Source organism: Balaenoptera musculus, chromosome 14 (assembly GCF_009873245.2).
Source record: "Balaenoptera musculus isolate JJ_BM4_2016_0621 chromosome 14, mBalMus1.pri.v3, whole genome shotgun sequence".
Classification (NCBI taxonomy): domain Eukaryota; kingdom Metazoa; phylum Chordata; class Mammalia; order Artiodactyla; family Balaenopteridae; genus Balaenoptera; species Balaenoptera musculus.
The window spans coordinates 89,275,574-89,298,635 of NC_045798.1; positions in this window are offsets into that span (position 1 = coordinate 89,275,574).

Sequence of the window (23,062 nt, forward strand, 5' to 3'; positions counted from 1 at the left end):
AACTTCGGGGCCTGGGTGGGAGAGGTGTGGGGAAAACACAGTGGCGATGGACGGTGCGGACTGGGGGAGGGCGCCCCTGGGGCAGGTCCACGGGGAATCCGCTCAGGGTCGAGCCCCAGATCAGGCCCGTGTGCACAGCGAGCTGTGTTCAGGGGACACTGGGGTCCGATGCTCCAGGCCAAAGTGGGGAAAGGAGGACCTCCATGCCTCAAACTACCGCCTGAGAGGGTGGCTTTGGTCTCGGCCACTGGACTCACGATCTTTCCACAGTTCAGGTAGAGGCTTGTACCCAGCACCGTGCCCACGCTCACAGCACAGCCTTGCTGCTCACCTGTGGAGCTTTAATGAAAGATGCAGAACACTTCCTGGTCAATTCAACTCTTAGAAAATCCCACATTAACCAAGAAGCTGGGCAACCGAGAAGTCATCCCAGCTGTGGTTCTGTAGTGACCTTGCTGAGAAACACAACGTCCCCAGGGCCAGGCACCAAGACCCTCTGCCCGTGTGCAAACACCTTCCTGCTACCCTCAGGATTTAATTGGGAAAAGCACAAATATTCCAAACAGAACCACTTCTAAGAAACGAAGTTGATTCACTGAAAAACTTGTTCTTACAGCCCAACAATAAATGTCCAGAGAGCGGTTGGTCATTTCCTAGATGTTGTCCAGGAAATAGCTGCTTCTCCAGTCCCTGTTTTATATTGATTATTTCATGATTAACAACCTTAGATCTACAGGAATGGATATTACCATTTGTTTATAATTCTTTGGGTCCAGTTTGGGGAAGAAAAAAGGAGACGCGTATGAGAGAAAAGCAATTCAGACATCGCCCTCCACAGGCCCACCCTGTTCTGGGAAAGAGGAAGAAGCGGTCTGGTCACAACATTTCCATATAGTTAGGTTGAAAATGTGCATATGCAACACCCAGCAAGTCTACTTTTAACTGTTGACCCTGGAGAATGCCTCACATAGGTGCATGGGAAGTCACGTAAAGAATATTCTGTGCAGAACTGTTACAGAGAATGAAAAACTAGAAACCATCCAATGTCCGTTGGTAGAGGGACAGATCATAGTTCTCCAGGAGGTGAACTATGCAGCCATCAAAATGAATAAGAAACGGGGCAGGGGAGGGGGGAAGCGAGAGGGAGTGAGAGATCTACAGAGACGGCCCTTCAGAACCTAGTGTGGAGGTGGGTTTATAAAAGTAAAGCATCTGAGGGCTTCCCTGGTGGTGCAGTGGTTGAGAATCCGCTTGCCAATGCAGCGAACACAGGTTCAATCCCTGGTCCGGGAAGATCTCACATGCCGCGGAGCAACTAAGCCCGTGCTCCACAACTGCTGAGCCTGCGCTCTAGAGCCCACGAGCCACAACTACTGAAGCCTGCACGCCACAACTACTGAGGCCGCACACCACAACTACTGAGCCCGCGTGCCTAGAGCCCGTGCTCCACAACAAGAGAAGCCACCGCAACAAGAAGCCCGCACACCGCAAGGAAGAGTAGCCCCCGCTCGCCACAGCTAGAGAAAGCCCGCATGCAGCAACGAAGACCCAACGCAGCTAAAAATAAATAAATAAAATAAATAAATTTATTTTTAAAAAAAGTAAAGCGTCTGCGAACAGCATGCTGTCTGCAGGCTCACGGCTTTACAGGTAGTTTATCTTATGCCTCTTGTGAAGTAATAGGACTTCAAGGTAGATTGTAGTGAGTTAAATACGTATGTCATAAACCCCAAAGCTAATACTAAAATAAGTAAAAATAAAGTTATAGCTAATTAGCTAAAAGGAGATAAAGTAGAATGATTAAAAATTACCTGTTTGATCCAAAGGAAACTAGACAAAGAAGACAGAGGAACCAACTAGAGCTGGGCATTGAATTATACACTTTAAATGGGTGAATCGTGTGGCATGTGAATTACATCTCTGAAGCTGTTCTTAAAAAAAAGGAGCAGAACAAAAGTTGCTAACGGGTCTCACGACACTCCTCGGGGTCGGGGGGTAAAAAACGTGTGCTCCAGCCTCTCCAGCCAGAGGGGAGGAAAGTAAGCCTCAGGCTGGATGGGTGAAGCCGCAGGCATGCCGAAGGGCCAGGGGTGAAGGGTCAGTGCAGGGGTGAAGGGCCAGTGCAGGGGTGAAGGGCCAGTGCAGGGGTGAAGGCTGCTGGGCCGCTGGCTCCAGGCCGAGGAGAGAGCCCGGAGGGGTTTCATGCCCTCTGTAGCCGCTTCATGCTTCCTCAATGTGGTCCTTGCTAAAGTTTGTCTAACGAACACGGCTCCTTTGTTTACCAGGCACGGCTGAGCGCGCGACCAAGGTAAGAACAGGAAAGCCTCTCCACCTACGATATTTTACAGGAGATTTTTTTATTTAATCAGTTTTAGCATCACAATGATGCCCGCCCCACCCCCCCCCATAAAGGACCCCCAGCTCTTGATTATTATACTCTCTGCACGTGCACTGTGGAGACACCAGTCCAAGAGCAGGCCCTCAGCTCCCCCAGGACCAGGCAGGTCCTTCTCAGGAAGGGGATGCGGGACCATGGGCATCCTTCCTCTCCCCAAGGCGGGAACGCCACTTTCCCCACCCCCCCCTTTTGCTTTCTCCATCCAGACTAATTCTTGCTTGGGGTGCCTTTGAGCTCCACCGGCCTATGGAATTATATTTTTAACACTAGACCAAATTTGCAGTGAGCCCCCAGCCCCCAGGGTGGGAAGTTCCTAGGAAACCAGTTGCACTTTCCCTGACTATCAGTGCCCAATGCAGCCTCTCCGGTACTTTGTCCTGTCCCAGTGGTTGACCTACTGTCATTGCGGTTATCAAATTCCAGCGTGATAAATCAGCCCGGAAACGAATCTGTTTCTTCATTGATGAGATCTTTGCATGGGGAGATGGTTAGCTTAGGACACACATAAGGCAACCGTGGTTTCCCTGAGAATCACCAGAAAACTGAGCTTTTTTAAAAATTAAAATTCCTAAGACGTCCCTACAGAAAAGCACACAACCCCTATGCGTGGCCACGTAGGCTGTTGTCTCTCTTGCGGTCCACCCACACCCCATTCATAAGGCAGCTCTGGCCGGTTGAGGGACCCTGTGTAGACATTCTGCAGAGGCCACAAAACAGGCACCTTGAGAGCAGTCCTACCCTGAGGCCAAGGCGATCGGCTCCTCATTCTGTCGTATCCACCGCAGCGCCCTCTCCTCGCCCCATAAATCCAGACAAAGACTTGGACCCTTTTTACACACTGTCACCATGCTTCCTGAAATTGTCCATTCTAGCAAAATGCCTACAAGAGGTCTTTAAGTGCAGCTTTTTTTTTTTTTTTTTTTTTTTTTGGCAAATGGTGAAGGCAGGTTAGAGCTGGTCCAGGAAAACTCTGGTCTCATCAACCAGGCTGCATATCCCAGTACAGACGGCAGAAAACGGGCTGTGAGCACAGTGTGTGTAGACCACTGCCCGGGACACCTCCACACCCCAAACTCTGTAGTTACAAGGATCTGTCATTAAATGCTATTTACAATTCAATTATTTTAGGAGGGCAGCCCAGGATGTGGTTTCTGTTTGTTGTTTTTCCCCTTTATTTTTAATCATAGAAAAATATACATGACAAAATTTACCATTTGAACCATTTTTAAGCACTGTCGTGCAGCCATCACCACCTTCCATCCCCAAAACTTTTTTTCTCTTTCCAAACTGAGACTCTGTCCCCATTAAACCGTAACTCCCCATCCCCCGCCCCCCAGCCCCTGGATGAATTTGACTGCTCTGGGACCTCATACAAGTGGGATCAGACGGTATTTGTCATGTTGTAACTGGTTTATTTCACTCAGCATAGGTGACCCCCAGGGTCACCCACGTGGTGGCAGGTGTGAGAACTTCCTCCCTTTTTAGGGTGAGTAATGCCTAACTGTACAGATGGACACATTTTCTTATCCTTTTATCCAGGATTTTATATCTCTGTGACACAGACGTTTACTTGTCTTTGCAATATTCTTTTTTTTTAAACATCTTTATCGGAGTATAATTGCTTTACAATGGTGTGTTAGTTTCTGCTGTATAACAAAGTTAATCAGTTATACATATACATATGTTCCCATATCTCTTCCCTCTTGCATCTCCCTCCCTCCCACCCTCCCTATCCCACCCCTCTAGGTGGTCACAAAGCACCGAGCTGATCTCCCTGTGCTATGCGGTTGCTTCCCACTAGCTATCTGTTTTACATTTGGTAGTGTGTATATGTCCATGCCACTCTCTCACCTCGTCCCAGCTTACCCTTCCCCCTCCTTGTGTCCTCAAGTCCATTCTCTACATGTCTACATGTGTCTTTATTCCTGTCCTGCCTTCCTAGGTTCTTCAGAACCTTTTTTTTTTCTTAGATGCAATATTCTTGATGAAATTTTTCAAAAGATCTAAGGTGTTTTGAGCTCTTTTCACCGATTCTATCGCTAAAGGAGGAACACCAAGGTCTGGGGCTAAGCCAGAAAGTCAAGTCCACGTGCTGTGATGTCAGGGCTGAGAGAGATTGCCTGCTCCAACCACTTCCATCGGAGCAGGGGAAGCACTTCTGTGGTATGCAGAACTGGGCACTTTTATGGGTGTTATACGAAGGGAGTTAAATACGCAACACGCTGTGCTCTGTGTAGGGTCTGACCAGGAACGCTTGGTGTGCAGGATACTGAATATCATACACCCGGAAATGGAAGTTTTTGCCTCAATCTCCTAACTGCCCCCCTGCATCCCCTCCACCCCCTTCACACTCCATCCCAATGGTCCAGCCTTAACTCACAAGCAGGCTGCCCGCTTCCCTCAGGGATGCAAATGTGTTCCCAGCCCAACACGGCCCCTCCCTCAGGAGACCCTTCCTGCCCACCCTGCGCTCTACTCGACCTCTCTGGGCCTCAGTCCTCATCTTTAAAATGGGGAAAGGCCTCCTGTCTCTCTTAGGACTGTCGTGATGCCACATAAAATTACGGCTTAGCAAGTGCTCGAGACCTTAGCTCTGGGCTCCCATGCAGCCCACGGCCTGAGCCACACACTGAGACGGACCATCAGCGTGGTGTGTCGCTGTTTCTGAGCGCTTCCATCAGGAGACACACATTCTTAGCCATCACAACAGCTCCCAATCCAGGGCACACACAGCATCCCAAGCTCAGGGCCAAGCGTCACAGCCCGACGTCCCCATGGCGAGTGAGGTCTGACGGGTAAGGAAACCCGGCTCCCTGAGGGCCAGTCCCCTTCCAAGTTCAGGGCGGTGAAGTCCCACGCAGGGTCCCTGATGGCAGGTGGGGGTCTTCCCTCCACACCTAAGTGGGACCCGCCTCTAACCTGGACACACAGCGAGACACTGCCCAAAGGAGTCTGGTTCACTCAGACCCACTCGAGTTCATGCCATCCTGAATCCCAGCTCCCTGATCTCATTTACCAGGCCAGCCTCAGCTAGAAATTGTAATACCAAGACCTCAAACCCTTTATTCCCCAAATAAAAGTCTTTTTGAGGACACAACCAAGAAGGGCAGCAAAGCTCCATCCCTGGGAACAGAGGGCAGGTGATCACCCGATTCTCGCAGGTCCTGCCCTGGAGCGTTTCCTTACAACTTCATGATATTTTCATCAGCCAAACCAAGAGGAAGACTCCATTTCACCTCCTTCATTGGCAGGTAACACAAGCTGGACACAGAGAAGGCAGGACCACGCCACACACAGGGTCCAATCATCCCGAACATAAAATGTCCGAGCCTTATTTGAGGCTGGGGTGTGGAGGCACTTTGCATCAAAGACTGACAGCATCTTTGAGCTGAAGCTCTTTTGCAGGGGGAGAGTGGAGACACTCAGGCTGGTGTAGCTCCTGGGGCAGCAAGAGAGAAACCACCCCAGGACCAGCCTCCCCAGGTGCGAGCCATTTCCAGTGCACCTGTCACAGGGGAGTCCTTAGGGCCAAAAATACATGTGTGTATAAAATTGTATGTAACTGGGGGATGGCATGAATTGGGAGATTGGGATTAACACATACACACGACTATAAATACAATAGATAACCAACAAGGACCTACTGTAGAGCACAGGGAACTCTACTTAGTGCTCTGTGGTGACCTAAATGGGAAGGAAATCTAAAACAGAGTGGATACATGCATATGTACAGCTGATTCACTTTGCTGTACAGCAGAAACTAACACAACATTGTAAAGCAACTGTACTCCAATAAAAATTAATTAAAAATTACACGTAACTGCAGTATTACACAGTGTGTGCATGAACAACCACATATTATATATTTACAGACTTCGGGGGGCACCTGCCGTCACACGCGGCCTGTTCCTCAGTCACCCAGAGGAGCCTACGTTCTCTGTGCTTCTGGTCCCAGGGTGCCCACCTTGCTCTCCGGGGTCTCAGCCTGAACATTTTATGGTGGGCTCTCAGGAGCCCATGAAGCCCGTGGCCCCAGCACACCACCACCACAGGGCGGCTTGTCCGGGGTTACAGGGTAGTACTTTGTGGGTCTGGGCTGTCAGCTCGGTTCTGCATCTGTCCCTGAACTTCAGCACCTACAGGGTCGTTGAAAACACAGAATCTCAGCTCTGGTGAGAATACTGAAGATAATCTTGTCAAAACTCATGTCACAAATGAGAACTCAAGTGCTTTGCCTGCGGTCACAGCGTGAGCTCAGAACAGAGCTGGATTGGCTGATCTCTGCCTCCCAGACCAAGAAAAGAAAGTCCAAGAGAACATCACGACAGGCCCTAGATGTGATGCCAGGTTACACAAGTGAATCATGTCGAAGGACTCAGACAAAATAACTGCAGTGACAACCACAGCAGTAATAACAACAATACTTTGCAATTTGGCAAAGAGCAGCTCATGACTCACAAGCCCTCATCTCACTGAGCCCTCTTCCACACTCTGAAAGGCCCCCATCCACCCGGCGGACCTGGATCAGAGAGCCTAGCCGAGATCTCCAAAGTGGTAGATTTGGGGTTTGACCTCAAGTTTTTCCAAGTTTGTCACCACGTACTTTGGGGATTCGGTCCCCCTGGGGTCACCCAGAAGAGGCCCATCTCCGCACCTCCCACAAGCCAACTGTCCCATAGTGAGGAGAAGTGCCAATCAGATAAATCGGGATACAACGTGGGGTGCTTTGTGGGCTTGTATTGAAAGGCACCAGAGCCTCCCCAGAAAATGGCCAGCTCTGGACTCAGCGGGATCCCGCCCTGGAAGCCGTCCAGATGTCTCCCGTTACCAGCCCCAGAAAGGCAGATACGATACCTGGGATCCACACCAGGGTCTCTGGGGATGGTCCCGAAGATGGCATGATAGAGCGGCTCCCCTCACACAGACGACGGAAAGGAAAACCACCGTCCCATCTGGGACTGGAGTGAGGGGACATCTTACACTGAAAGGTAAAATTGTCTGCTGTGAAGGAGCAAAGGGCTTGGCCAGAGTCACCGTAAAGGATGTGACAATGCGTATCGTGCTGGTTTTAATGCACGCGTGGCATGAACACCTCCAAAACAGAGGCTAAGGTGTCACTGTCCTCTGGGAATGTCAGTGAGAAACAAAGAAGGTAAAATCAGCGGTGTCTGCTGGGCGTCTCCTCCTGGAGGTGGGGCTTTGGGCTATGGGCGGGGCTGCTAGTTGCACCGTATTCAAGTTCACGTGCTCCTGAGTCTCATACGAACCAGCCCTGAGCTGGTGAACCCCTCCCTCACCTTCATCTGGGTCCACAGGACAGCCCTGCAGAAGCCCAGGTGGCCTCCAGCTGTGTGGAGAGCTGCAAGGCCAGAAAGAAGAGGAGGGTAACAGTACCGCAAATGCTGCAAAGGTCTGAGAGGTCAACCCACAAAATCCATTCTTCTGTTACATGGATCGGATTCTGTAGGAAAACCTTAACAAGGGAAAGAAGTTCAAATCCACTTTCAAGAACCATGTCTCCTCCTTCCTAGGATCTAATAAAACACTTTGTGCCCCAAGGTGGCCTTTCTGTCCACACTGAAGAACCTGATGCCCATCAGCTTCAGTCCTGGGCATCCGCTGCTCAGGTTTCTCTGTGTCTCAGAAGCGCACGTGGGAGCCAGGAGCACGGACTCTCCCCGTGACAAGGCCACTCACCGCCTGCGTCACCCAGGCGTCACCGACATCACGCCGCCCCTCAGGCATCAGCATCTCGCAGACGGAGGACCCTCACCCTCACCCCTCACACACACCGCAGTGTGGTAGTCAGGGGGTCCCCGCCATGGGTGCCAGGCAGGGTCCCTCAGCTGGGAAAGAGCATCTCTGTCCTTGAGGAGAGAGAGGTGCTGCCGCGGGCGCGGGCCCTGGTGTGGACGGTCAGCAGGACGCAGGAAACCGGCTGCCCGCCGCCTGAAGGCCACCCGCCACCATAGCCAAGCAGAGGAGAGCAAAGTCAAAGACTGTATCACATTCCGAGGACCCAACCCTGACGCGGACGCGGCAGTGTTTCTCTCCTTCCCGCGAATGCTCCGAGCGCGTCGATAATCAGCAGACAACCTTGCAGCGGTCTAACGTCTCTTCACCAAGGTTGCCGAGCATCTCAGTCGAGACAGAACTGGGCAGCCGCAGCCCTGCCCGCCCCGACCCCCACAAGCCCCGGGATCCCGCCTGATGGGCGTCAATGAGCACCCTGGGCGGACGGGTCACACCCCAGAACCAAGGGTCGGGCTCGGCCCTGAGGAGTTGGTTACTTTTCCACTCCTGCTGCAATAACTGCCCCCAGCAAAAGGCTGAAAACCACACACACATATCCTCTTAGAGGTCTGGAGGCCGGAGTCCAAACCAGGCCCACTGGGCTACATCCAAGGCGTCCGCAGGACAGCTCCTTCCAGAGGCTCCGGGGACCGTCTCCGGTCCCTGTCCTTCCCGGCTTCCAGGGGCGGTTCCGTGGCTCCTGGGCCTGCGCCCCAGCGACCCTGCTCCCTCGCCCCCGTGATGACCCTTGTGAAGACACTGCGCCTGCCTGGACGGTCCAGGGTCACTCTCCGTCTCCACCACGTGAGGTGACACAGCTGCGGTCCCAGGCATCGGGATGTGGACGTCTCCATCCACCACGACCGACGCGCCATGCTCCCGCTCCAGCGCCGAGAGACGCAGGGCTGCACCCGCCTCTACGCCCCCGTCCGGGCGCCGGGCCTCCGCGGGGAACCTCGCCCCTTCGACCCGCCGACGGCAGCATGCCCCTCGACATCACCTGCCACCAGCTTCCCCGAGCCTCTGACCAGGACCCGGGGAGCCTGCTGTGAAAACCCGTCTCTCTAAGGCAGTGGGTCCCAAAATTACTTTGGAATTTTGGTGCAAAAGAACATTTTTTTCCTAAAGAAAAGTTGAGCAGAGCTCTAATAGGTAAAATAGCTCCAGTGCCGCTGACCTGGCTGAAATGGGGGAAGACGTGGGGTCTTCCTTGCTCTGCCCTCCCTGCTCACCTGCCCCACCTCGGAGGCCATCCGTGGGCGCCGCCGACAAACCCAGGGCTCCGGGACGAACCCGGAGGACCCTGTCCCAAAGGAATAGGCGGTGCCGCTCTGTCGCGACGTGAGCACCGCACAGGTCCGCCTGGAAGCCAGACGCGGACCGCCCAGCAGAGGAACAGCATCCAATCAAAGGCGTCTCTGAGCACTTACATCTTGGGGGGGGGCGGGGGGGGTCTCCGGAGCATGGGTGCCCATCCTGACACTCAGGTAAGGCCGTGGACACCACACCTGTCCTCCAAGGGCAGAGACCATACCCCTATTGGGCGTTTGACCCACGTGTGAGGGGCGTGAAAGACACTCACCCCGGCTGGAGGCCGAGGCCCCGGCAGTCAGGACTGCGGCTCCGGGTTCGAATCCAGCTCTGACCCATGTTAACCTGAGTCTGCACATGTTGCCAACCCCTCTAGGCCGCGGCGTCTTCATCGGTAAAACGTGACTTGTTGTGAGAGCTGAATGAGATAAACTGCTTAGACGCTGTGCGGAGCATAGTACGAACTCCATAAATATCAACCATCGTTTCTTTTTCTCGTTTTTTGCTCCATACAAATGGCTCCTCCTCTTGGCACCAACAACACCCAGTGCCCATGGCTAAGCCCCTGCCTCTAAGGGACCCAGTGTCGTCAGCTCCACCAGAGGTCTGGGTGTGAGTGCATCTAGCCACCTTGCAAAGCTGATCAAAGTCTATGACCTCCAGGTGGAACTGCTTCTCAACCACGCCAATTGCAAGACATCAACAGAATCTGCCTCTGAAAGTTGTCTTTACGGGGAAATCACGTCTCACTTTCAGGGAGACGTCATGAGACTATCCAGACCCCACGACGTGCAGCTCCCCTACGGCTGAAGGTGTGGAGGTGATGGTGGGAGCTGATGGGCTGTGGCCTGCAAGGGACCGCCACCCAGAAGAACATGCCAAGTGACAAGCGACCCTACGCGTTTTTTTACAAAAGGAAGTAACAGAACCCTGAGCTGAAAGTCCGTTGTTTCTAAGACCGCTTGGGGAAACCCTGTGTGATAGTGGCAGATTCCTCAAGGAACTCACAGCCAGGACTCAGACCTCCCCAGGACGGCGACAGCTATGAATCCGTTATTAGCAACATGTGCATTGTCGGAAACTATTATGCCTGACAAATGTCCACATTCTTCTCAGCTGGCTTAAGGAACTTTTAAAGAGGGCTCTTATAAATAAATAAATTAAATAAAACAAAATATTTCTAACTAAAAAAATAAAAATAAAGAGGGCTCTCGTTTGAGCTGTCATCCTCAAACATCATCGCCTTCAAGCAAATATTCACAGAGAAAGCACAGCAGGAACCACTAAGTACCCCCGAAGTGAGCAGAATTGTCCACTGAGCTCCACACAACAACCAAAAGTTATTACTTATGTTTATTGCCCAGGACTGACAAGCTCACCGTATCAAATGATACCACCAGGTCTGGACGGAAAGTAAATTTTCTCCCCACCCAGCCCCCTCGCTGGAAGAAGCCACCGCTGCCAGTTTATGGAGAATAATACTCCCAAGAATATGCATAAAAGGGTTTTTCTCCTAAAATAGTTAACATAGCACGCCATGTGTATTTTGGCTTTTTTGTTTTCTTGGTGATCTTCCCCTGCAAGGGCATGTAGAGCTGATTGAGATTTTTTTAGCACCTGGAGAGAGTGTTCCAGAAAATGGATGTACTATGAATTATTTCTCTAGCCTCCTCTTCATGGACATTTTTACTGTTTTCATCTTTTTCTATTAAAAATGACACAATGAATATCCACATACACCATTTCACACATGTTTAAATATGTGTATGTGATAAATTCCTGATGTAGTCAATGGGTCAAAGTATATGCAACGTACATGCAAATTTGTAATTTCATTAGACATTACCAAATCGCTATTGATAGACATTGGACCAATTTATATTATTACCAAAAATGAATTAACCCACCTGTTTCTCTACACTCTTTTGCCAAACCATTATGTTACCATTATTTTTGGTCTTTGCATATTTAATAGGTGAAAAAAATCTCCATAGTTTTAATGCATTTCTCTAGTTATGAGTGAGGTTGAGTCTAAGATCCATTTGTATTTCCGTATATATAAACCTTTCATATACATTTTTCTACTGGGTTGTTCCTTATTTTTTAAAAATTTATTTGTAGGTGATCTTCACCTACTAGGAAAATGAACCTTGTGTCTGTGATATGAATTACAAATATTTTCCCTAATTTGTCATTTGTCTTGTGATTTTGTTGTGTGTTATATTTGTCATTAAAAATGTTTGATTTTAATGTAGTCGAATTACTTAATCTATTTTTTTATATCTTCCAGGTTTGGTTTCATACTTAGAAAGACCCTCCCCATCCCAAGATTCAGGGAGAAAAATATGAAGTTTATGTTAAATACTTTTACAGTTTTATATTTATAATTTAAATCTTTGGTTCATTTAATATTTATTTTGGTGGGAGGTATGAAGTAGGAGTCCCATTTTATTAATTTATTTTTAAAAGAGTGCTATCCAGTGTCCCAGTATCTCTTATTGAGTACTCTGTCTTTATCATGTAATAAATTGCAGTGTGGGCTTGAGACTATTTCTGGACGTTCTCTTCTATGCCACAGACAACACCTAACTATCCAGTATCATTCAAGCACCACCTAACAGTAAAATTTAAGACCTAGCAATGCTAGATTGCACTTATTTTTTATGTATCCCTGCTAATTTTTCAATATAGTTTTGGAATTGCCCAGTGTGTTCTGTTGGGATTGTTACTAAGATTGCATTAAATTTGTAGGATAGTTTAGGAAGAAGTAATTCCTTACGATGAGTCTTCCCAAGTACAGATGCTTTTCCATTGTTCGATTCTTCTTTTCTATTCCACACTATGTTTTAAATTTTTAAACATAGAGACTTTGAGGGTTTTTTTAAAGTTTATTTTTAAAGTTTATCTCTTGGTATTTTTATGTTAATGGTTGCAACTGCAAATGGGCTCTTTCCTCCAATAATTCTAACTGGGCGTTTTTGGTATATATGAGCGGCATTAATTTCTATATATTTTATTCCTAACCACCTCACAAAATTCTCTTATTTGCAATAATCTTTCAATCTATTTTCTTGGATTTATCAAGTAAACAATCGTATTTCTGAAAACGGTGATAATTTTAACTCTTTCAAATTTTCAGAACTCGTTTCCTTGTCTCATTTAATTGTATTAGCTGGCGCCTCCAGCAGAGTATTAAATAATAGTGATGATAATTGGTTTCCCAGGCTCATTTTGTTCCTGCCTTAATGGGAATGCTTCCTGTGTTTCCCCATTACACACAGAGCCACATACTTAAAACCTATGTTCCAACACCAACGAAACATGTATCCGATCCCACAATAAAGGAGATATAGAATCATCTGTTTTAAATCATGTATGGAAGTTGGTATATATTATGTAGATGTTATATATATTATAAAGATGTATTAACAAGTGCTTTTTTAACACCTATGGAGATTTTTATTAATGTAGTGAATAATGTGAAAAATATGTTAATATTGAACCCCTAATGTTGAATTTTTGGATTCCTGAAATAAATCTCCATTGGTTAAGTTACATTATTTTTTAATATGCTACCAGACTCTGTTTTCTTATATTTCTTTGAGAATATTTGTTGCTTTTTATAAGTGAGGCTTGATCTGAAGTTTCTTCTTTTCTGCTATTTTTGTCTGATTTTGCTATCAATTTTTTTTTTAATTTACTTACTTTATTTATTTATTTTGGCTGTGTTAGGTCCTGGTTGCCGGGCACAGGCTTTCTCTAGTTGCGGTGAGCAGGGGGGCGACTCTTCATTGCGGTGCACGGGCTTCTCACTGCAGTGGCTTCTCTTGTTGCGGAGCACGGGCTCTACGCACACGTAGTTGTGGCACACGGGCTTAGTTGCTCCGCGGCATGTGGGATCTTCCTGAACCAGGGCTCGAACCCCTGTCCCCTGCATTGGCAGGTGGATTCTTAACCACTGTGCCACCAGGGAAGCCCCTTGCTATCAATTTTTAATCCATGAAAAGAATCTGAGAGTATACCTTGTATTCCCACACTATGACACAACTGAGTAGTGTTGCCAACATCTATTCATTAAAGGTTTAAGAGAATTTCCTGTGAAACCAGATCTGGCATATTTGTTCTGTTTCTCTATGTTTTATCTATCAATTGGTCCATTTATACTTTCTATACCTTCTAGACTCAGTGTTGGTAATTCATATTTCTAGAAAGCTCATACATTTCATTCAAGCTGTCAAACTGATTTGCACGGAGTTGAGCAGTTGAATTCTGAGTCTTTGCGTCTTTTCTCTATGAGTGATATGTCTGTTCATCTTCTCCTGGAGCAGGGTTGGTGAGGGTGGTGGGAAGAGATTATAAGTCATTTTTACCTTTTTTACTTTTTCTCCAAAAGAGCAACGTTTGAAAATATTTACTGATTTTCTGCTTTAAAATTTATTGATTACTACTGTTATCTTTAATTTATTCCTTTTGCTTTCCTAAAATTTACATAAGTGCTAATTTTTCTAAATTTTATGTTGAGTACTTAATTTATTTTAATCTTTCTTATTTATTTGTATGGTATAATTATTTAAGATTATGAATTTTCCTCTGAGCCCTGCTGTAGCTATATCCCATCAGTTCTAACATATCATTTTTATAATCATTATTTCTGAGAGATTCTGAGATTTCAGTTTTTATTCCCTTTTTTACCTGAGTTGTTTTTAATTATTTTTAATTGTTTTTTAATTTTCTAGGTAGTGAGATTTTTGTCTGTTTATCTTATGATTTTTGTGGATAATATGTGTTATGATTTTGTGGTTAATTTCTAGCTTTATTGCATTATGACCAGAGTATATAATCTGAACTGTTTCTTTATATATAGATATATATATTCTAACAGGTGTGAGGTAGTATCTCTTTGTGGTTTTGATTTGCATTTCCTCGATGATCAGAGATGTTAAGTCCCTTTTCATGTACCTATTGGCCATTTGTATATCTTCTCTGGAGAAAGTTTATTAAGGTCTTTTGTCTGTTTCTCAGTTGGGTTATTTGGTTATGTTTGGAGAGGTTGTTTGTTTGTTTGTTGTTACTGAGTTGTATGAGTTCCGTATATATTTCCAATATTAACCCCGTATCAGATATATGGTTTGCGAATACTTTCTCCCATTCCAGTGATTGTTTCTTTTGCTGTGCAGAGCTTGTTAGTTTGATGTAACCCCCCTTGTTTATTTTTGCCTTTGTTGTCTGTGCTTTTGGTGTCATACCCAAAAAATCATTGCCAAGACCAATTATGAAACTATTTTCTGATGAATATTCTTCACTTGCCATTTTTTCTATTTTTTCCTTTTTATAGTCTTTTTAAAATATAACCAGTGCTACCTCTTTCTTTTTATACCAAATATTTGCAGAAAATTTGTGCAGAGGAAGGACAAGGGCTGTGTTGCAGAGTAACAGAAATTCTTATGGAATAAGGCTATGTGTGTGTGAGTGTGTTATTTTAGCTCTCACTTCTCGCAGATCGGCAGCAAAAGGGCTACTCAGGATACAGAGCAACCCCCTTAACCTAACTCCATCAGCAGACAGTTACAGCCAGTGTGGTTTGAATGAGTCCTGTTCAACCCCACCTTCCAGACCTCATCCAGCCCATCTTAGTCCAACGAAGGTCAGCAGCAGCCCCTATACCTATTTCTTATTGTTCCAAACTCAACACCTTGCCAGGTGAGTTCAACTCTCCTGGGCTTGCCTGAGACCTGCCGCCATGCACGGACCCAGTTTTATCTCCATGACACTTGGCAGTCCTTCCTCACCCATCATTCCTCGGGTTGTAGGTGTCTTCTGATCTCACAGAAGATGCCATTTGTATTTCTGTTTCTCAACACTCTGGTTGTTTTGTGTGATTTCTGAGAGGAAAGAGGAATAGGCTGTCCTTATATGCCATCCTGTCTCAATGTTCAGTAGTTGTAGCCAATCCCCCTGAATTACTCGCGGGAGCTAATGGTCTGCCTCATCTGGCACAAAACAGATGAGCTCTGAGCAAGAGCCCTTTACAGATGCTACCCTGCCTGGTCCCAGAAAAGAGAGACCTAGGAGGTAGAGAGGTAAGGAGGAAAAGCTTTAGCAAACACCTTGGAAAAGATAAAGATACTGCATGTTTGTTTATAAGGGAGGACACCCTGGCAAAACACAGGCTTCCGGGGAAGGGAAAGAGCTCAACGGACAGCCCAGAACTTGTGAGGCTTGCTCCTTATCCACATTGGTCTAAGGTTGTTTGTAAGGTTGATGCAATATTTTCCCCGTTGAATACCTGCATCTGCATCCATCTGTAACCACCATGACATCAAGAGGGGGCAACATCTACCATCTAAGTTACCCTTTAAAGCAGCAGAACCCCTCACGACAACTGGGCTCACGGGTCTTTTATTGCCAAGTTCTGCGTCTAGAAGGTGCTCTCCCCGTCGCTGGGCTGGTCCAGGCCTCCCTTCCGCAGCGTCTGCTCTCGAAACGTCTGGCATCATTTCTCCACCAGCCCTGCTCCATGTGCGAGGAAGCCTAAATCTGACTGTTTGCACCTGCTGAGTTCCAGCTCCCGACTCTTTGCACCCAGAGGGCAGAATCCGACGGCGCAGCCCGCAAGGTCCAGGTCACAGGCGAAGGGTGGGGGGCTGGCTTGGCTGAGATCCTGCTTGCTCCATGGGGTTTGGGAACAGGGCTGCTGCTTTTCCTGCTCCTTGACACCACGTTCACAAGCAGATGACACCTAATTGGCTTGTTTAAAGCCCTGGTCAGAAGAGTCTGCTGGTCCGCCTGGCGCCCAGGCATGAGACACAGGCTGTGCTAACTACTCCAGACAAGAGATTAAGATCCGGGCTCGGGAAGGCTGAGACTTCATCAGGTCACATATAGTCTGGCTTGAGATCAAATTGAAAAATCAATTTAAACAGAACAAAAAAGCATGTCTATAATGCTGGAAAAAAACAGGGAAACAAATTACGGCTTCTCTTTGTAAGCCATCTCTGCCTGGCAAGCCCCCTTCCTCCTGTGGGGTCCCCCCACTCCCGTCTTGGCAACCTGGTTGTGAAGTTTGGCGGTAACAGATTTTCTTTTTCTTTTTTGCTGCTATTAATCTTTCATCGTGTAGCATTAGTGCACAATATGTCTGACACCCTAACTGTGTTCTACAATTAGTTTCCGAGTGACCATGTTAATAACACTGACATTAGCCGTGTTCATCTGAGGATTATGCTGCAGTAACCTCCTGACTCGATCTGGTGTTTGTAATTAAAGGGTTTGGATCTCAGTGATGCGGGACATGGTACCCCAAGGTAAGGATGCAAAGATGTATTTCTTATCCCCAAGACCCCCACTGCCTTTGAAACTCAGTTAAACAGAATTTTACTGTTTTGAATACTATTGAATAGAATATTATATTTTTCTCCTCTGTGAGGAATTTGCAAAACCTAGTTGAGTTGTTGATATACAGGATATGAGCCTAATAAATATTACCTGAAATTGATTATACTATGAATCCACTGGGAGGAACAAGAGAATAATTGTTAATGCATTATTAGCTACTGGCAAAATACTATACATTTTACTACACAGATTATATATCCTGGCACACGTGGTTCTATTGCATTGTTTATTTGCCAGCTTGGTAGTTATTTTCGAGGGTTTTCCATTGGTATTACCCTGGATTGCAAAGCTCAATTAATACAATTTCTAAAATAAGGGTTCTAGAATGATGCTCTCTAGACAGGCAAAGATGGTCATTGTGTAATATACTCCAACCGGTGTCCACTAATTACTGCTTCAAAGCACATTTCATCTTCAAATAGTTATTTTCTCAGAAGATAGTAATTTTAAATATGATTTCTAGCATTTTCTAATCTTTCACAGATATTCCTGTGCAGGGAATTTAATTTTCTAAGTACAATCCACAAAAAATAGAAGGAAAGTATGCAATTCCTGCTCCAGGTGACTCCAATAAACAGGGGACGCAATGGGTTCCCGACTCAGATTCATGGACCGGGCAGCATACAGACGGACTCACATTGAAGGAAAAGGAATTCAGCTGAAGGAAAATGAATTCGGCACACAGCTTGTGGTGTCACGGCCGCCTGGGTCCCCAGCCTCTGCGCCCTCTGAGCTCCCAGTTTAAGCCCTGGACCCTCAGTTGCAGACCCTGTGACCACAAGCAAGAGGCACCATGGCTGCTATGGCCTCTTCTTCAGGGCCATCCTCACCTGGTGCCAACCTGCAGTCATCACCTGGGACCTACTGGTCATCACCTGGTACCCACTGGTCATCACCTAGGGCCTATCAGTCATACTGGTACCTACTGGTCATCACCTGGGGCCTATTGGCCATCACCTGGTACCCACTGGTCATCACCTGGTACCTACTGGTCATCACCTGGGGCCTATTGGTCATCACCTGGGATCCACTGGTCATCACCTGGGACCCAGCGGTCATCAGTGTCCCAGGAACCAAAGGCTCCACAGCCCTGGCATCTTTCTCCCAGGAATATTCTCGAGGATGAAATTTTGTCAGCATATACTAAGAATTTTTAAAACAAAAACCCAGCTTGCTGTGAGCACCTCTTGTGAACATTCTGTTTGAGCAGAGTCCAAATATATTTTAAAACCCCAAATTCCATGCATTTTACAAATTACTTTTTGTTGTTGTTGATGTGTGTGCTTTTTTTTATTTTTGGTAATGCTTAAGCATGTGGTTCCCTCTATAGGGTTTTTCTAAATCTTAGTCCCTTCAGCTGCCAGAAATTAAAACAAAAAGACTGTATGACGCTCTTGTTCTGATTCCTGAGGTTTCAGAAAGGAAACTATTGTTAACGACAAATTACATTGAATAACTCACTTGGTATGGGTTTTTCACTCAATTCTAATTATTAATAATTACCCTAAAGTTTTGAGCTGGGTGTAAAAAGGAATAGCCTTGTTCCTGCCCACCAAAAGAGCAGGCCACCTTCCCTTCCTACCCCCGGTGGACCCTCCTGAGAAAGAGGAAGGGGAGGGAATGGTTACATGCCTTGTTTTATGAAATGAATACATTCGTGGGCTATTGCACCAACTGTATCTTATCTTTTATGAACCAGAAGAATGAACAGGACCCCAGCAGTAAATCCTTTGATGCAGGAAACACTCTTTGCACATAATCATCATTTAACTCATCTGGAGGGTTTTAATCATATTTTTGTGTGTTGGGTTTTAGTAAAGTAGGACAACTCCATAATTAAGCATGAATATTAGGCAGGAAGATCCAAGGAACCTGCCTCGTGGGCCTGGGGGCAGCCTCGGCCTTGAACTGTGGTATCCGGAGCGCCCTGACACAGCTGGCCATCCCATGGCCCGCCTGCACCTTCTGGAGCATCTCGTGGCCCGCCTTCACCGTCTGCAGCATCACGCTGGCCAGCACGGGCCAGCATCCCGCTGCGGCCAAACTGAGGTCCGAGAACTGTCCCAATACCCAGACCCCTTCTAGCTTCGAACAGCCATATCCGTTAAGAACATGGGCTCATCTTAGTTCAGATTTGGAATCTACAAAAATTTAAAACAAGGTGGAAGTTACGCTAGATGCAGAATATTCAGTTCTTTAAATTGTTTTCCCAAAAGAGAAAAGAGATAGGTTTCTGTTGATAGGGTACTGATGAAGTTTCACAGATTTTGGACTTTTGCTTTACTTTGGTTTCTTTCTTCTTCCTTTTTCATTTTTTTTTTTTTGAGTCTATCGATTTGAACCAGACAATGGAGGTGAGAACTCACGTGGTCACCTCACAGCCCAGCGAGCCGTGAGCCAGAAAAGAAACAGCCGCGAACAGTGGTGTCTTATCGTGACAATGACAGCACCACACCTGCGTCCTGCTCCGAGACCCTGGTGGGGCAGCTGGCGAAAAAGTCACCTCTGAAGGCCCGAGCCTTTGGCGGGAACCTGCCAGCCAGGCTACGCCGCCTCTGGGCAGCATTTCAGGGAGATACGATGAAACTCAGTTGCTGGCTCGGATCGGCAGAATCGGAATTTATGAGATTAGTGATGGAGCGAGACTGGCAGAGTCATCCTGATACAAACCCCGTCAGAATGAAAGGGGGAGCTGAGATTCCTCCTCGCTTTCCCTCCCACTGCTGCAGCACTGTATTTAATTGACTTACAATTTTTCCCTAATATCATTCTTTATGAAACCTGCCTTGAGCAATGGATCCGTGATTGTTCACCGAGGGTCGGGCCTCATTTGTTCCTGTAGATTGTGCCTAATTAACGTTAACTTGTCTGTACATAAAAAGTACAATAGGCTGTCCTTTCCAATTTAATTCCGACAGTTTAATCGAATCTGTATTCTTTCAAAAATAATTAGATCATTTACACTTCATTAACATGTAATGTAATGTTGAGACATTCATCATAATGATTTCTTATTTTTCTTGTGCAATATTATCTCCTCTAATGAAACTGTTAACGCCATGCATGCCTTAATTAGCTGTATCATATCACTGGTGATTTCTGAAGAAAGCCACGTTTTTACAGATGAAACTGAATTATCTCGGTAGGTACATTTTCAGCAGAATCTGTTCTTATCTTGTTGAGAAACACCTTCCGGCCTCCCAGCCTCGGTGCCGCGGGCGCCCTCACGGTGGCTTCACCCAGGCCTGGAAGGGAAGAAGGGTGTGCGCTTCTTCACTGGGTCGTGCTGGAGCAGACCCGCACCCAGGGCGCTCACTCGCAGGTTGCCACGTGCACTGCGGCCTGGAGGGCACGGCTGTCAGGCAGCAGGCCTCGCCCGGCTTGGACAGTGGAGAGGTCAGCCCAGTGGACGTGTGCGTGGCCTGGAGCAAACAGGTGAAGCCGCAGGTTCACCTGGCTCAGAAGTAAGGCCACTTAGCAGGCTGGGGCCACCCTCCACCGCGTGCTTCCTTACACCGCGTACCCTGTACAGTGTCTTCAGACACGGCGCCAAGTAGTCGTGGGAAGGGCCCCACCGGATCCGGAGCGGAGCATTCACCTGGGGCTGGTCCCGCAGGACAGGTGAGTGGGTGGGAAGGACCCCCGGTGTTCAGCCATAGGTCAGTTTGTTTAGGAGGAGGGGGTGGGGTGAATAAGCTGCCCCTCCCAGAAGGAACAGCTGCTGGAGAAATGGGGTCTCCACTCCTCAGGCACCCAAGCACACCCGCAGCCCTCCCCTCCCTAGCCCCCAGCAGCCCTTGTGGGAGCAGAGAAGCTTCCGGGCACAGGTGCCTGAGGGGATGAGGCTGAGCTGGGCAGTGAAGGGGCCCAAGTCTCACCTCAGAGATGAGGGTCCTGGGGTTGACAGCATGACCTCTTACAGCTCAGTGACCTGGTCAGCGCCCAGGACGAGCGCCGGGCAGCTCAGGCCACAGTCGGCCTGCAGGGCGCCTCGTTCTGGAGAGTTCCGTGGCTACTGGCTAGAGGCCAGCCCCACTTCTGCCAGGACAGGCGGACGGACACCCCGGAGCCGGGTCCACCCAGCACTTCAGCCCAGTGCTGCCGCATGAGAATGCGGTCCAGGTGGACCCTGGATTGCACACCGGGGAACACGAGCCCCTGTTACCAGAGAGCCGCTGCGTCTGGAAGCTGATTAAGAGGAAAAGCAGCCTATGAAATTGCATTTGAGCACAAGCGGAACGCAGGCGAATGCCCGCGGAGAGACTGTTGGAAAGGTCCGGCCCGCTCGGTCCCTCGGGCTGAGGACGATGGGGGAGGTCTGGCTGCATTCGTGCAGGACCCCGTGTCCCGCTCAGGCACGCAGCCCCTCCCCAGGCGGCAGGCGTGCGCTTCCTCAGCGAGTTTAGGTTCAGCCTCTGGGCACCGACGCCCCATGAGCGTCTGGCCTGTTCTGAGGACCTCAGCCGCCCCGGGCCTGCGCCTGTCTCCCGTACCCTTGCCCCTCCTGCCTTTCCCTCCGCTCTCAGACACACCTCATCTCCCCAGTTAGACAGGCAGTCTCCCCCGACGCCCCGACCCCCCTCCCCGCCCGGCTCCTCCCCGGAGCCCCTGCAGCCCCACCGTCAAGTTCAGCCTTGCTTTTGCGTCCTCACCTCCTTGCATCTTCTCCTGCGTTACAGCAGGGAGCCGAGCCTCCTCGTCCTGGCCCCGCTCTGTGACTTCCCCGGAGCCACGCCCCCCGACTCTCCACCTCCCAGACACCGGCTCACCCTCGGGCATAGGCCACACCCCCGTCTGCCAGAGCATCAGTGCCGCTCTGCGTCCCAAATTCCACGCTCTCTCCCCTGAGACACCGTCCGGATCCAGAGCTTTAACTACTTCTGTGCGATCGGCCCCCAAACACACTTTCCAAGGCCCCCAGCAGACCCCACGTGCTCTGACCGGCCAGATGCCCCATGCCCACCCACGCCTGGTCTCCTGGTGAACAGCAAGGGCGCCCCAGGGTCCCGGCCTGGAACCCAGGGTCACTGTGACTTCCCCTCCCCGCCCACTCCCCTTCAACCAGACTCCAGGCCCCGCAGGCCACCCCCCTTCTCCCCAACAGCCCTGCCATGTTTTACACCTGCTCGTGCCTAACTGAATGACTGCACCCCTGCACTCCGGTCCTTCTTCAATCAGGATCTATCGAAAGTGCAACTTCATGAAATCGATCCTCTGCCAGCGGTCCCTCAGCGGCTCCCCATACCTCTCAGGACAAAATTTCACCCCCGACTCAACCCCCAGAAAGCCCCCTGCTCAGACTACTGCCCACCTCTAGCTCATCCACATAAACTCTTTCCTCCTTGCCTCAAGGCCTTCACAATGCTGTTCCCTCTGCCTAAAAGGCCTGCCCCCGGATTATTACCCAACTCCTTCTCATCCTTCAAAACATAGCTCAAATGGTGCCTCCTCCAGAAAGATTTTCCAGACGTCAAGTCTAATTCAGATGATGCTATTTTCTCCAAATGAGCGGTTCAGAGGAAATAGCTTTTCTTACGTCGTCATTTAGCTCCTACCACTCTAGATACGAATCGGTAAATTCTTAATATAAAATGTGCTCTGGACTCAAATGGATTTTCCACACCAACTAGTAAGAAGGGAGCACAGACAGCCCGAAGACGTGGATTTAAGTCCCAGTTCTGCCCAGTACTAGCTGCTATGTGCCTCCTTTAACCTTTCTGAGTCTCAGCATTTTCATGTGTAAAGGGGCATTACAGTATCTACTCAGGACGGGTGGAGACGGGCCATGCCCCCCATGTCGGGAGGTCGTGTAGTCGTGTGATCTCACACCTGCATCGTGTTCTGGTCACAGGACATGAAACCCGGGCGCCTGCCGTGGTGTCACCCACTCGGCTTGCGCAGAAACTAGAACCAGACCACGAGGCGGGAAGCAGAAAAAACATGGCCAGGAAAAATCTGTTCTTTAACCTAAAGATGGTCTATGCACACGCTGTCCTTACTGTTCTGAAACTGGCATGAAAAGAGCAAGACACGTTCATGCCAACCTGGGTCTGCGGCTGCCCTGGTGTCTGCAGACACGGCTCTCGTCCTAAGACAGGACCTCTCCATCCCCATCAAGCTGGTTACGTGCACAGGATCTAAAAGCACAAAAGCTGGGAAACCAAA